We start from the raw sequence: 13546 nt of genomic DNA, 5'->3' as shown, positions 1-13546 counted from the left end.
ACACACACACACACACACACACACACACACACACACACACACACACACACACACACACACACACACACACACTGCATACACACCTGCACTGCATACACACATTCCACTTGACTGGAAATCTTCAAGTAACCCCACGTGCCTTTGATTTGTGAGCTCAGCCAATTTGGTCGTACAGGCTCATGATCATTGAAAGTTACTGCTCAGGTGGGGCCAATGGATGCATGGGCGAACGTGTGTGTGCGTGCACTTGTGTTTCTGCGTATGCGTGTGGGCACACTTTGTGTCTGCCATTCAGTTTAGTGGCTGAACACATCTGTTCAACTTGCCATGTTAACATTCTCAAGTGGTCTTAGTCACATTAACGCTTTGAACCTCAAAGACTCATGCACTCAGACGTGGTCCATCTGCTATTTAAACTCCAGCAGAACCCAGTAAAGTTTAGATTCATTTTTATGTAGTTGACTCCTTTTCTGTGCGGGTTAAATTCTCCGAGCGGCTAGGGACTTTTACACCTGGTAAAGTGGTTGTAACCTGTTTAAATGGCAGAGCTGATTTCCTCTTTAAACTACTCACATTCAAAATATTTCCCTCCCTTCTAACCTCCTAAGTCTTCTGTCCCTCCTTCCATCTAAACCATACAAATCAATTATTACCCCACCCCCACCCCCTTTTCCCTCAGTTTTCCTTCCTGCCTGGCTTGCGCTGTTCTTTGTTTGTGTTTAAATGATGAAAGTTGATTTATGTTATGTAGTGCATGGGAGTCTAATGCAGCCACAACCACATGTAGTTATATGCCTAATGTTGTATGTTGTCTTTTGGCAGCAGAGCAGAGGTTGACTATTGTTTCCCCTTTCAGACATGCTCCTATTAATCATGAGTGTGTGTGTCCAGGAGTGTGTATTTACCACTAAGAAAGAGTTTAAATAATACTCAGTGCATGGTGAAAGGCCCAGACATACATCAAACCAGGACCTTTGCCATTCATGTGATACAAGGGGACACACGAGAAGAAAATGTAGGACTGAGCTACTGTGTTATTTTATCTCAATAAACAGTATAAAAATTAACGGTTGTGTAGTGGGTAATATTGTTAACTCACAGAAAGAAGATCCTGGTGTCAAATCCACCTGCAGGGCTGACACACCCCTCTTTGAAGCTTGCATGCTCTCCTCATGTCTGGGTTACCCCCGGCTACTCCAGCTTCCTCCCACTGTCAGAAGACATGTGTTGGGTTAACTAGTGATTCTAATTTGGCCGTAGGTGTGAATGCAAGTGTGAACGCTTGTCTGTCTCTATATGTTGGCCCTGGTTAGATGGGTGACCCATCCACTCTGCATTCCCCTCTCACCTCACCATCCCGAACTGAATAAGCAGAAGAAAACAGATGAATGGAAATGAAAAGTGAATTTAAATAAAATCCCAGAAAATCTCTTTAATATTTATGGACATAAATTACTTACAATTTCTTACAAAGCACTTTAAGTACCTTGAAATGCACAGGCCTGTTTAAAATAAGTCATCTAAACAGTTTGGAAGTCACTCATTACTAAGTCCACATTTCATTAATGCTAACGATTTGCCTAATGGTGTTGCTCTCATATTAATAACTGACTATGGAATGTTTCATATTAACATCACACATGGACGCCAGCAGGGTGCTTGAAAAGACGTTTGAACCGTGGTTACAGTAACAACATTATCAACGGAAACTTAAAAGTCTTTTAGTTACAATATAATTAGCTGAACTCTTGACAACATAATGGAATAAACACTTCCTGCCCTAATGAGTGATCCATGTAACCAACGCTTGATCACAAGCCTACACTGCAGGCTACCTAAACAAATCTCAAATCATATTTGTTAAACAGGCTTTCTCTTCCCAAACTTTGAGCTTTTTCTTCTCCAAATTTTAGCCTCAGACACACACACACAGAAACTTGTGAAAACATTAACAGTGGTGTTGCTTACTGCTGTTTGTAGCAGTCTTTCTGTGATCACAGGTGTAGGTCATTTTGTGCAGCATGAAAGCCTGATCTTGCCTAAGGTCCCTAAATGTGTCGGGGGAGCTGTGCTAGCAGAGGATATTCATTCACAGGTGAGACCTGGAAAACTGGAAATAATGTCAGTTTGAGAAAAATCATCATTATTTATCAGTTGCATGCTCCTTTCAAACTAAATTTGGTGTTTGTGTGCTTTGCCAGTTCGTTGTGACCTGCAGTTTCCCATAACACCTCTCTCTGCATAGTTTTGTGAAACTAGGTTTATCTATATAGGTTATGAGCTGAATCACATGGCCAGTTTACAGTCCCCAGTATAATGTGTATGTCTTTGTCTGCCAGAGTACCCAGACAGAAAGGCCCAGCCAACTGGTGGATTCAAACCCAGGACCCTCTTTGGTATGAGTCAACTATGCTGACCGCCACACCACTGTTCCACCCTATTTCCTTTTTACCTCTGTGGCTTAAACCTACTTATAGTACAACTCAAGCACGGTCGCCCGTCCTTTGTCCGGCTTTGAGCTGGATTAACAGAATACTCTGCTAAAATGCTCCTTGTTTCGGGGACAAGCAAGTACCTTGCTAAAGTGCCTCATCCTCTTAATCGAGAGCTGCTATCCACTGTATTATGCTTAATGACGAGCTCCATGAAAACTGAGTTCAATGGTTAAATAAATTGACACTTTTAGTACATGCATTTATCTGTTGTAAATGATGTTTTTTCTTTTTTCATACTGGTAGATGTCCCACATCTGCTTTTACAATGTTAACTGCGCGTGTGCATGTAGATGTGTGTATATGTGTGTGTGTGTGACCATGGAAGAGTCCTATATGGAAGCAATTACTGGCAGTGAGGGCCCTCAGACACCCACAGTGCCTCTCACTATGGCCCAAACGGAATGTATCTCCCTCCCCCTTTTTTCTTTCTGTCTCTCCTTCCCTGTCTTTTTTTGCTACCTCTTTCTTTCTGTACCTCTTTCTCTTTCCTCTTTTCCCTCACTGGATTAAATTACTTTCGTATGAGTCCCAACAAAAGGGCAAGGTGAAACCCCTTTCTATTTCTTTTATTTATTTATTTATTTTTATTGGGAACAATTCCTCCCCACCGCTCTCCCTGCAACCATATTTTAATTCAAATCACACATTACCAATTTGTGCAAACAAGCCCTGAAAATACCAGCACTAATTAGAGTAAACCGTGCATGTGTGCACTTACATGCGTGCATGCTCAATGTAAAGCCAGTTACTAGTTAGTATGCACAGCCAGAGCCATGTAGGATGTACGTTTTTTGGGAGGTCTCTGCGTCTAGTGGGCCGCTGTCGTCTACCTGTTTGAGTGTGAGAGCGTGTGGACATGTGACTTTTTGCATAGATAATCTGGTTTTTCAGAAGATCCTAATTCAGAATTTAATGCTTGAAAACCAGAAGAAATCGAATTAGTGGTGAAGCATCCACTGAAAAAAAAAAACAACCCACAGATAAATTGGCAGCAGGCAGTGACAGGATTGCAGTTGTCAGGGTTTGGCAAATCGTTGTCACTCCCTCTCTTGTTACAGTAATGCAAAGCTCAATGAAGGAATATCGTCAGACCTGCCAGCAGTTTCAATTCCTACGTCTGTGGGAACTGTGAAGTCGGAATTTGCCATGTGTATATCCCTCCAAACTGACTCTAAATGAGATAAATAAGTTCAGACTAAATTGGCAGCTCACGTCCAAAGTGATTACTCTTCCCTTAATGTCTCTTCATTGGAATGGGAGAAGACTTGGCCTGCACGAGAATAGCACGGGTGTGGCAAGGCGGTCTTTTCCAACACAAAGAAGTGACGAGTGATGGCAGCCAGAGTTTACTTGTCAAGGTTTTTATACACTCACACACACATACACACACACGCAGCATTCTCATATGCTAACTCCGTCCTCTTCAAACAGTTAGTCTCTCACTCCACACTCCTTCAAACTTGGCCTGCAAAGGAGCCTTACATTCCCTTCCCATGAGTCCTAGTGTGGCTAGTCAGCAGAAGGACCCCAGATTGCGCTGGCTGCACCGCCGCCTGCCTCGTTTGGGAGCGTGCCTGGGCCCTTCGTTTCAGTAACCTTGGTTTGCCCCCTCTGTTTGTGAATTCCTGTCGCTCCAATAGGACCACACTGTCCCCAGCAAAATGCTTTCTGGCAGTGGGCAGCTGGACGGACTGGTGGGAAAGTGAAGTGGAAGCTCAGATTGTCTTCCAGGCAAATAAATAAGGCTCGATTGTAGCTTTTCAACCGCAAGTTATTAAACGGCATTGTTTCGACGAAAATTAAAACAAAGGAGAAAAGAGGTTGGGAGTCACAAATCAGCGATGCCATTGTAGATGCAATTAATAATCACGGGAAGCTCAGAGAGCACGTCTTATCTTATCAGATCACTGGCATTTTCTCCTTTACTTTGATATCATATGTTTGGTCCTTGAAGTTGAACTAAGAGTTTTGATTGGTTGCAATAGCTCTCTCACATCCTGTGGCGGTGTTTTGTGTCTGCCAACACCCAGACTCTGGAGTGTTTAGCCTTCACTGCTAGTTCTGCTGTCTAAGGAATTTCATGGGCTAAGTAATTTTTAGTTATGTCTCCCCCCAGCCCTCTCTCTCTTTGTTTCTTTACACTCTTCCACTCCTTCTTGCTCAAAATCATAGTTATTTGCGGCGTGGCGCTGGGTAGTTTGTGGTTTGCAGAATGGCTGTATTATTCCTGTATTAAGTATCTAGTGTTTCACTTCAGTGTTATAGGAGGCTTCCCTGGCTCAAAATATCAGATTACCTAAAATCATGTAAATATCAGTATCCTCCTTACAGTTTTTCAATAATGCGTTTTAGTGCTGATACTGTTTGGAGAGATCTATAACACCGTCTCATTTAAAAAAGGAACTCCAGTGATTATACAAAGATCTTGTGGAGTAGTGCTGCATATGTGGTAAAGGACTACTGAACTGTCAGTGGATTTGCATTGGTGGAGGTGCCAGATTTTGAGGAGGAAGAAAAAAAATGAAATAACAAAGATGATGTCTCTGGCTCTGTGGCACTTTTATTAAAAACACTCCATGCAACCCTAAGTTTTTGACTTATGTGTACCAGGCTATTCTGAGTCAATAACATGTCATATTTCATGCTGGAGAGAAAATGTTCACAATGGACATTTGTATATGAAATATTTATGCAAATAAGTGTAATAATAAGTAAATTGCTAATTCGCAGAGTAAATTTTAAATAAAACAATATTATTGTAAGTAATCATCTAAGTCTTAAAATTGTTACCTGTAAATGCAATTTTGTTGCTTCATCAAATTTAGTTCTTTACAAATACACTAAACCACAAGTGCCCAGCATCACCTACAAGTACCAAGTACCAAACATTTTAGTGTTATTCATGTCCGTGTTCTGAAGATTTATTTTATAGTCATATTGGTTCATATACTCTGGTAATTAAGACAGTTTAAGCCTGAAATTATAGCAAAAAAGTTTTTCTGGCTGTCGATGGTGTTTTTTCATATATGATACATAAAAACAAAAAATAAATAAAAAAATAAAGTGATTCTAATAAAATGAATTGACCATGTTGAATAAACCTTTATAAAAGCAAAATTTGATTTTTGAAATTTAAAAGTCTGCCCCCCCCCCAAAAAAAAGACAAAAACAATGAAGTTACAAAAAAAGGGCAACATTTTCAAATAAATTATTATTGTGTTATATTTTCCCACTTTAATAATCGTCTTTAGATTAAGTAAGTAAATATTTACTTACTTAACATCATTATAACATAACCGTTGGTTATCCGTTCGCAATCTGCCTGTCTGCCCACATCAGTGCAGGTTCTTCCTCCTGTCTGTTTGCTTGACACTCCACTGTGTCACAGTGCTACTAATGGCCATTGCTGAGCCAGCCACTTTCTAAATGACACCCTCCTCCGCTCAATACAGCTGCTCTGCAGTTACACGCTCACTCTTCTCCCCCCTTTTTTTCTCCCTCCCTACTGTCTCCGCTGACTTCCTCTCATGTACAACGCAGTGGCTCCCCTCTCTCGCGAGGAAGAAAAGCAGTTTCTTGTCAATTATCTCTCAATATTTTCTACTCAACATGCCTCTTGATGAAAGATCGTCATGTTGTATGGTGCACACGTCCTTTTATACATCACATATCAGTGGCTGGATAACTGACAGTGTGTGACTGGAGCGTCTTCTCCCCGCTGATTGCAGCGCACCCACCAACACAATGATTCGTTCATTCATCACCCCCCCACCCCTCATGCGTGCACACACGCACACACACGCACACACACATGCACACAAACAGTTCTCGTTCTCTGCCTTCTTTTATCTCTTTTTCCCCTCCTCACAAAACATCACCTTTCTCTCCTTTTAATCATCTTCATCTCGTTGCATGTGTGTGTGTGTGTGTGTGTCTCTGTGTGTGTGAGAGCAGCAGAGGGTGGTGTAGCACATTTCCTCTACTGCAAGCTATACTAAGGATGTATGGAAGCCAAATTGAGTTTGGCCTTAGTTTGACTAGAGCAACCTTGCCAACCTAAATCCTGGATCGACACACACATGATCACTCTCATTCTTTCCCACATATCAGCTCTCCCACTTCCGCATACCCCAGGTGCCACTCGGATTTAATGTAGTTCAAATGACTTTATTAACTCTCAAAGGAAAAAGAACAAAAAAACAGTAGTGCTTGTGATGACTGAGGCATTCATCTTTTGTTGCCTCTGACTTTGTCTTTACAGGGACCGCACACACAGACACACGCTCATGAACGTGCGCCCTCAAAGTTCATTGGTTAATCAGCCAGGGGTTCCAGCATCCTAAAAGATGGTGGTGGCAACATTTTGGCACTGGCAGCTCATAACTGGATTGCTGTAATTATTCATTGGGAGAGTGATGCCTTCCAGGGGCTGAAGATTGATTAGGTTTGATACGCGACTTAGTGTAATCTGTCTTTGACCACGGCTCCTGTCCAAATTGGCAGGAATAATAAAAAAGAGCGCAAGTTATTTTTAAAAAGGAAAGAGAAGCGAGCGAGCAAATGAAAATGGAGGTGGGTGGACAAAGGGAAGAGAGAAAGATTGAGGCATATCCTGTGTCATGTCTCCTGTGGCGCCCCTTTGCCATACACAAACCATTAATCTGCAAACAACAACAGCCGGGCAACCATTTTGTTTACAGTTGAGCAAGACTCAAGCTAAATAAAGTCATTACAACCTTAAAATACACACCTCTTATTGTCAGCATCGTTGTGTACTCGGTTCAAAGTGTTCCGTGTTTCCAGGCGCATGTGGGTTTTTATTTTATTTTTTCCCCCCTTTGCTTGTTTTGTCGGCCAGACCAGCGCGATCCTCGGTTGTCTCATTTTCCACGACTAAAGTGTGTCTTCAGTTAATCCTCCAGTGTAAGCATGGCAGAACTTAAAAGGCTCTGATTAGGCTGTTGTGTCCCACAGGTTAGCTAGATATAAACTCGTGACACACTCACAGTGCCCATAGATACCCCAGAGACCTCTCTTTGTGTTAATTAAAGGAGTCTCAACTGCAATTAGCAGGCTTTACAATGAGCGTACCCACAGATAAACACATACACGGGCACACATATGTGTACACACAGCGATACAGATACATCCAAACTGTGAGTACATTTACGAGCCCACAAACACTGTTTACAGTTGCTTAAGTATCACCATGCCATTGCATTTATTGTTAGGCTAACTACACCAGATTGTCTTCAGTGTCCACTAGTGGTCATAATGATGGGAAAACAAGCGTGACATGGGCTTGAAGCGGCGTTATTCTGTGGGTACGGCTAAAATCTGTTTAACAGATCATAGAAATTTGAAATACTAATAACATTTTCTACTTATATTGGAGTTATAATGCAAAGAATTTAAGTGTGCTAGGCATAAGGATTTGAATCCATGGGTCATTTTAAATCATTTTTAAAATATCCAGAGCCCTGCGACAGACTGGCGACCTGTCCAGGGTGTACCCCGCCTCTCGCCCTATGACAGCTGGGATAGGCTCCAGCGCCCCCCGCGACCCTGAAAAGGATAAGTGGAAGCGAATGGATGGATGGATGGAATATCCAGTGGCAGTTCATCTTTCCAGGAGCAATGCTCTTTTTTTCCTCACAGAAAAAATAATATTTTTTTTTATTAGGATTCCTTTATGATGATGGTTTTAAATGAAAACATCTGGCAGTGATTTTTGCTTTTTGCAGCATGAATAAAATTATATTCACCTCCATTACGCCTGGTCAAAGCGTTCTCATCCCTGCTGATCAAATATTCCCACACAAGAGGTCGAGAGTTTGTCAGTTGGCTGATTTTCTTTAGTTTCCCCTCACCGGTGAAGTTTAGACACAAAAAGTGCAGGCTTAGGGCGATCCGGTGCTTTTAAACATGCCACCAATTGATTCTTTACAAGTGTGCGTATGTTATGAGTTGGGAGTGAGAGCTAATCATGTGCACTGATGCCAAAGGACACTTTGTCCGTGCCTCTTTGACACAAACGCAGAAATGAGAAAAGGCTGGCTTTGTTGGACGCAGAAAATTAGCTGACATTATTTAAAGGCTTTGTTATGTTTCTGTGTGTTTGTCTGGGGATTTTATAATCAGCGCAAATGGACCCTTGGTGCCATTTTTTGTCATTTTACGTCTTATTTTTTGCATATTTTATGTATGAAAGGACACATGAGGAGATGACTTAATAGCAGTGATACAAGTGCTTGTGTAATTTTGTTGCAGCTCTTCAAGCTAAGACTTGAGGAGTTGTGTTGTGCTCCCTGCTAACATGGGAGTCTGGTTCCATGGTGGCCAAATGGCCCATCATCCTGCCGCCTTATGTACCAAATTAGACCTGTGCTCTCCCGGTGTGCTCAAGCCTTGTTCACAGGAAATCAAGGCCAGGTGGAACTTAAGTGAATGAAGTCCTGCTTTGGCACATTCTAGCTGGGGAGATGACCAAGATCGTGGCCCTACCTTCCCCCCCTGGAGCTTGTCAGATGTTGGAAGAGTACACAGACCCACAGAGACACACATAAACACAGGTGCGAATACCTATTTGCTGCAAACTTGCAGTGGATGGGTGCTGTCAACTCTGTGGCGATGCTGCTTAGCCGCTCCACTCCCATATTTACTTATTTATTGGCAGCGATGGCTGCGATGACAGGGCCACTCACTCTCAGAAAGCCTCCCAGGCTCCACGACGTTTTAAGAGCCCCAGGCCTGGTTTGATGATTTTGACGCGAGTTAGCGTGTACTCGAGTTGTCGGGTGCATTCAGGGGGCTAACCGTTCTAATGCGTTTACCCTCCCGCCTTATGAGTGTGTTTGTGTGTCTCGAAGCGAAGTGTCACTTAATAATTTAGCTGCTGGTTTCGTCCCCCTCGCCATCAACCAATCCATTCACAGCCCTTTATGTCTTGCCTCTGGGAATGTGGAGGCCATTCCTCTGCCTCTCTGGGAGTGATTGAACCAGCAGAGACAGGTGACAGAATCTGGTGTGGTGGTGTGTGAGGACAAAGTGCGAAAGACTGACTGCATGAGAAAGAGGGCCAGACAGCTGAGCTGTGAACCCAAATGATGGGAGGAAAGAATAAAAAAGAAAAGTAGCACAAGCTGATTTCTGTAGAAATGGAAGACAAGAACAACAGATGCTCCGAATCTCAACTTAAGTGTGAATACAGCCTCACTCCCATTCTGACCTTAAATTGGTCCTGCGTGTCTAATGTTTTAAAGCAATGAAACACAGACATGCAAGATGGAACACATGCTCATGCATAACGCTGCACACACACACACACAAACACACACACACAGTCAGGTTTCTGGCCTCTGTGTATGCCAGATGTAGACATGACATATTTTTTCTCTCTCATCAATGTTTTCAGACTAATAGGTTCTTGTTCTCGGTGGAAGTGGTTCTAAGCGAGAGCAGGAATTCAAAGCTTGCATGCCAAACCTGTGGCTATGGTTGTAATAATCAAATAATGTAACTTGGCCACGTGCAAGAATGCGTGTTAATACATGAGAGCTTTCAACAAAGCACCCCAAAGCCAGTGGCCTTCTATATACTTTAATATGACTTCATGTTCACTTAACCCTCCTCTTCTGTGTAATTGAAACCTGATGTGGAATAATAATCATTTTTTTTATTATTTTTTTTCCTCTTTATGCATTCGCTAAGCTGATTTTTGCCCAGGCTGTGGGATAGTATTCAATTACAAGGGGTTTGGAGGAGGGGAGGGCAGCAACGGGCATTACACTTAGAACCTCTCCACGGGGCTCACAGGAAGAGAAACTAAAATGACTTTTTAATGTGCTGATCGTTTGGTTGGAGCACACATCCTACAGAACTTGAAAAATAAAAAATATATTGCTTCTGAAACTACACTTCCTACTTTTCTCTTCTTTAGACGTGTGGCTAAAAAAAAGATGAATGAGAAAGACCAGAGTTAGAGACAGAAGAAGAATTTAACCCAAACTTTTTTTCGTTTTTCTTTTTCCTCAGCAGAAATTCTCTGAAATAAACCTAAAACTTTTCTGCTTGTTTGCCGAATGGCTTTTACTACCACACAATGATTTGTGTGACATTTATTTGGGTGTTTTTTTTGGCGAGGAGCGTCACAAGTGTTTGTGTGTTTGTCGTGGTGTTAGCGGTTATGTTCCTTGTCATGTGTGTGCCATAAATAAAGACTCCCCTGGCTAATGCAACCCACATGTTTTTTGTTCCCACCTCCTTTCTGGATTTGCATTTGTTTTCTGGGGAGTTTTCAGATGGTACACAGGCTTGTTGGACCACGTCTCAGCTTTTGTGAGGTCATCGATTTTTTTCTTTTTCTTTTTCACATCAAAAGCAGCCGTGGACTTCCCTTTTACTCACAAAGGTTAACTGGTATAATGCGTGATTCCCATTACTTCACCACGGAGCAGATGCACAGCTGTGAACTGATGACTTTCCTCAAAACACATTTGCAGACACAGTCATACCCAGGAAGGAGATACTAATAAATAACCACAGCTTTTATATATAATATAATAATTAATTTTAAAATTATCTATTTCCAACCGGTGTATTATTCAGTTGTAAGACCATCACTATCCAACATAAAAATAAACCACAGGTGACCGTGGCAATCAAAGCAAGCACAAAGAGTTTTTTGTACAGGACGTTCTTTACAACTGTTTTCACCTGCTGGCAATAAGAAACTTCCAGCAGCCGCTCACCAACCAGCTGGAAAATACACATATTTCTCTAGCAGCTTGTGGTTATTTCACATCCAATATGGGAGAAAATTCACAAGTGACCATGACATCATGTGAAAGACCTTTAAAGGCAGGAGCCTGGCCATGTAGGGCTTTAAATGTAATTAATGAAATACAGATAGGAGTGCTGTTTCCAACACTTTGGTAGGTCCAAAAGTGCCAAAGGAGACAATGTTGAAGGGGCCAAATTTAAATATATGCTGTGGAACTTTTTTTTTAAATCACATCTTGTATGTTCAAAACAAGCCTCCATTTTTTTTCTTTTATTGCATGGACAGTTGTCTACAATATTTTGGTGGCTTGCCTGACCTATAGTTCACAGAAGTTACATTTTGTTGGTTGACATTCAGCCTGTGGTCAGTGCATATATAGCAAGAAAGAACTGGCCAGTAATTAGTCTGATGGAACCACTTTTAAATGACCTTATTGTGCAGTCTTTTATTGTAATGCAAAATTATGAAAAATGGAAGCAAAATTAGGTCTCAGTGGAGATTTAATTATACTTGTTGGGTGTCAATATTTACTATTGTCCACAACAAACGCTTTTAAAGGGTCGCAGTGTAACAACTACTTATATCTTTTTAGCCTTTAGAAAAAAAGGGAGAGAAGCTAATCAGTGAGTGTAAAAGGGAGCAGAAAGTTAAAACAGGTAAAGACACATTAGTGAGGTCAGGAAGGGAGAAAATCTGAGGGTTATAAGACTGAGAGGAAGGGTAAAAACAGAATAATGAGAGGTGGGGAAAAGTGTGGAGGAGGTTCAGAGAAGGAAGACACTGTCGAGAAGGACTTTGTCAAACTCTCACCACTGGGTTCGGTGGATATTGGGTTGGACGGTGAGGTGGGGGTGGCGGGGGGCAGAGTTGCCACGGCAGCGTTCCGGATGGGCAGGCGGTCTCCTCTCAGGGGTGAGGGGGGACGTGGGGCTGTCAGGGAGCCTGGCAGGTAGAGACACAACGCCCTGTGACTGGGGGGGAGCACGGGTCAGTGAGAGAGGACAGGACTGAAGGGATGGAGGCGGCGGAGGGGTGAGGCAGAGGCCTGTCTGATGAGGTGAGGAGAGAGTTGTAAAGGAGGGAAACATAAGAGAAGTAAATGAGGGTGGAGGAGGAGAAGAGCTACTGATGATTAGAAGAGAATTATCCAAGTGTGAGTGTGGAGTATTTTCTGCTGCAGCTTTGATATTTTTACTCCCTTCCCGAGTCGCAGAACAACGCAACCTCTTAATTCCTGCCACCTTAATCACACTGGACAAAGCAGAGATTTGTGCATTTGGAGTCATGCTAAATTTTGTTGAATTTAAGTTTAAATCTTGTTCCTTATAGAAACATTCCAACAAGCCATAGTATTTGTCAGATAAGTTGGCACCAGCACCAGAAACCATTGGTAGGGCCACTTTAGTGACTCTAATTAGTTGTTATAAATCCTACAATCCATAACAATGACATCTGTGAATCATTATACAACTTAAAGAGTTAAGTCATTTTTTTTTCTCCCACTAAAGTTGTTATATAGCCTTTTCCATTAACAGCTGGTGAATGTAGCTGATGCTGGAGATAATCCCATCTCCCTGTTTTTTTTATGTCATCGTGTGAGTTATTTGCTAGCTACCAAACTGCAAGCTGCAGAACTAATTGATACTGAGCTAGAGAAAATTGCTGAAATGTTTCAGTTTTTACAGCATCTTAAAACACTTAATTTCTAGCTTGTATGATTTGTTTTGAAATGCATCTTTACACAGAGTTTAAAGAGGTTTTGAAAAAGAAGATGCTGGAAATCCACCAGTCTGTTTACTGTGATTAGCTAGTTAGCTAGTTTCTTAAGTATCTCAGTAAATATCACTGGGCTTTCAGACTGTTGGCTCTAAGTAATATTTAATTTTTTGATTGTTTTTTTCTTTATTTTCTCAATATTTTGAATTGTTAATCGCTGCCAAATTATTAAATCAACAGCATGCACGCTGCAGGGCTCCACTTTTGTCTATTTGTTGCACCACGAAAACTGTATCATATCACGAATCAGGAAAGCACCAGTCAGATTAACTGATGATAAAAGCAGTGACTAGTTGCAGACCCACTAATATAAAGAATATAAACACCACGCATGTTTGAATTGAGATTTTCAGATATAGAGAGCTTAAGTGAATTTCTGCATGTGTGTGTGTTTATGTGTCGTCATGTGAAAGTTGTTCAGAGATTTGGTGAGAAGGAAGGATAGTGGTCTGGTGCCTGCTGGGATCGAGGTGAACATGTGAATGAGCACTGT

At 41.8% G+C, this 13546-nt stretch overlaps 1 protein-coding gene across 2 annotated transcripts in view; it reads left to right on the top strand.

The window, feature by feature from the left end:
* bnc2 (basonuclin 2) overlaps positions 1 to 13546 on the top strand; it is a 167311-nt gene that overhangs the window by 59459 nt on the left and 94306 nt on the right. The gene's annotated exons all lie outside the window — the stretch shown is intronic.

Source organism: Haplochromis burtoni, unplaced genomic scaffold (genome assembly GCF_018398535.1).
Source record: "Haplochromis burtoni strain Fernald_Lab_line unplaced genomic scaffold, NCSU_Asbu1 Contig_158, whole genome shotgun sequence".
In the NCBI taxonomy this organism is placed as follows: Eukaryota; Metazoa; Chordata; class Actinopteri; order Cichliformes; family Cichlidae; genus Haplochromis; species Haplochromis burtoni.
This window is presented reverse-complemented; position numbering and strand designations above follow the sequence as displayed.